The sequence below is a fragment of the Arachis ipaensis genome, chromosome B3 (assembly GCF_059453495.1).
Source record: "Arachis ipaensis isolate K30076 ecotype BB chromosome B3, ASM5945349v1, whole genome shotgun sequence".
In the NCBI taxonomy this organism is placed as follows: Eukaryota; Viridiplantae; Streptophyta; class Magnoliopsida; order Fabales; family Fabaceae; genus Arachis; species Arachis ipaensis.
The window spans coordinates 98848420-98851319 of record NC_142438.1 but is presented as its reverse complement, the minus strand read 5'-3'; the positions used below and the strand labels follow the sequence as shown (position 1 = coordinate 98851319).

The following is a 2900-nucleotide window of genomic DNA, read 5'->3' as shown; positions in this document are numbered from 1 at the left end:
TGATCTCTTTGGTGAATGGGTCTTGGTCCTTATGGGAGCTATCTTCGTGGCCGGATTGAGTAGTTTTGGCCTTGAGATCCGCTTCGGGCTTTAGGAGCTTGTCCTCTAACTCGCGTCATCGTCTAGCTTCCCTTCGTAGGTCTCTCTCGGCTTCCCGTTGATATTTGACCTCCTTTTCGAGTTGTTTTAGGCGATCCCGAAGTGCCTCCATGGCTCCCCTGTTTGGAGAATTCTTGTCTTTGTTAGGTTGAGAAGTATCATCTATTGTGACCTCCGCATTCTTATGTGGCGTTCTGTTCTCTAAATCAGAGTTGTGGTCGTTGTCAAGGTTGTCCACCTTGATGATGGGATGACTTCTAGATTTCTTGGCAACGGCGCCAATGTTCCGAGGGTTACCTGAAACTGTAGGTCGATCTCGGATGAGATCTTCTGTGCTAGTCAGCGCTGATGTGTCTGACTTATGGGTAGTGGCCGGAGCCACCGCGTCTGACTTGTTGGACTTGTTGGTGATGCTGATCCTTCATCCCCGGAGGGTGGTGGTACCTGCAAGGGACTCCAATGCTTAAGTTAGCAAGGGTATTAAGCAGGTTTTTAGTAGAATCAGAGTATAAGTTATACCTGGGTTCTCCAGTGTATTTATAGTAGTGTGAAGTGACCTTTCTGGAGATAAGATAAGAAAGATAGTTATCTTATCTTATCTTATATTTGAGAGAAGTCATCTTATCTTCAAGGGAACCGGCCTTATCTCTATAGGCTTGGGCTGCCTTTGGATTTGGGTTGCGTTCCTCTGTTTGGGCCCTTATTGGGCTTTCCTGGTGATTTGGCCGAGCTCTTTGAGAAGAGGTCGGATAGTCCTGACCTGAAGAGGTCGGTTGACTTGTCATTTAAACATCCTGGGTCGGACAGTTCGACCCAGGGTATGAATAGCAGCCGAGCCTAATCATGAACGAGAGGCAAGAAAGGTTCTTGGTGACTACACCATACCTACCTCTAATTTCTATGGAGAAGTATCTCTATACCTGCCATTGGAGCTAACAACTTTGAGCTTAAGCCTCAGTTAGTCTCTCTTCTGCAACAGAATTGCAAGTTCCATGGACTTCCACTGGAAGTTCCACACCAATTCCTGTCGAAATTCTTGCAAATATGTGACATTGTTAAGACCAATGGAGTAGATCCTGAGGTCCACAGACTTATGCTCTTTCCCTTTGCTGTTAGAGACAGAGCTAAAATATGGTTAGATTCTCAACCTAAAGAGAGTCTAGACTCTTGGGAGAAGCTGGTCAATGCTTTTGGCCATATTCTTTCCTCCTCAAAGAATGAGCAAAATCAGAGTGGAAGTTCAAACCTTCAGACAAAAAAATGGTGATTTCCTCTATGAAGCTTGGGAAAGATACAAGCAACTGATCAGGAGGTGTCCTCTTAACATGCTCTCAGAATGGTTTATCCTCGGTATCTTCTATGATGTTCTGTCAAAGATATCCAAAATATCATTAGATAGTTCTACAGGTGGATCACTCCACTTGAAGAAAACGCTTGAAGAGGTAAGAGAACTCATTGAGATGGTTGCAAGCAACCAATTCACGTACACCTCTGAGAGAAATCCTGTGAACAATGGGGTCCCTCAGAGGAAAGGAGTTCTTGAAGTGGATACTCTGAATGCCATATTGGCTTAGAACAAGATCTTGACCCAGCAGGTCAATATGATCTCTCAGTATTTGACTGGAATGCAAGCTGCAGCTGGCAGCACTCAAGAAGTTTCTTCTGAAGTAGAAGCTTATGATCCTGACCAACCCACCATGGAGGAGGTGAATTATATGGGAGAATTCTATGGAAATCGCTACAATCCCTCATAGAGGAATCATCCTAACCTTTCATGAAAGGATCAATAGAAGCCTCAGCAAGGCTTCAACAATAATCAAGGTGGAAGTACCCAGAATAGGTTAAACAACAGACCACCATTCCCATATTCTAAAAGGAATATGGAGACCCCTAAGCAGAGCCTTTCTGACTTAGTAACTATAATCTCCAACCTCTCTAAGACCACTCATAGTTTCATAACTGAAACAAGGTCCTCCATCAGAAATTTAGAGGTACAAGTTGGTCAACTGAGCAAGAGAATTCCTGAGATTCCTCCTAACACTCTTCCTAGTAACACTGAAGTGAACCTAAGAGAAGAGTGTAAGGCCATCACCATAGAGGCTGAGGCTGAATCTGGAGAGACTGGAATGGTGTTGAACGCTAGTGAAGAGCATCTCACTGGGAGTTCAACGCCCAAGCTGGCACAAAAGTTGGCGTTGAATGCCAGCGAGGAAGCCCTCACTGGGCGTTCAACGCCCAAAATGGCACTAGAGCTGGCGTTGAACGCCAGGAAGGAGGTCCATCCTGGGCATTCAACACCCAACTTGGCAAAGGAACTGGCGTTGAACGCTAGTGACGGGATGAATGATGGGCGTTCAACGCCCAATGAACTATCAAAACTGGCGTTAAATGCCAGTAAAGGCTTACCTCTTGAGTATTCAGCACCTACTAAAGAAATTCCTATCCAAGATTTAAAGAAAGCCAAGTCTCATATAGAGACAATTGAAGTTCCCTTACATGCACTCCTGCAGTGCATGAGTTTTGATGAATACTCGTCCTCTGATGAGGATGAGGACACTAGGAAAGATCAAGTTGCTTGGTACCTAGGAGCTCTCATGAAGCTGAATGCCAGGTTATTTGGTAAAAAACCTTTGGAGGAAGAACCTCCAGTGCTTACCAAAGAACTCAATGCTTTGGTACAGCAGAAGCTACTTCAGAAGCTTTCGGATCCTGGACGCTTCCTGATTCCTTGCACCATGACCTTTGAGAAAGCTCTGTGTGACCTAGGGTCAAGTATAAATCTCATGCCACTCTCTGTAATG

At 44.9% G+C, this 2900-nt stretch overlaps 1 non-coding gene across 1 annotated transcript; it reads right to left on the bottom strand.

Moving 5' to 3' along the window:
• Nucleotides 1-1322: 1322 nt before the first annotated feature.
• Nucleotides 1323-1431, bottom strand: LOC148571739 (small nucleolar RNA R71). Its single transcript, XR_015908207.1, has one exon. It is a non-coding gene; the product is annotated as a small nucleolar RNA R71 (small nucleolar RNA).
• Between the last annotated feature and the right edge of the window lie 1469 nt (nucleotides 1432-2900).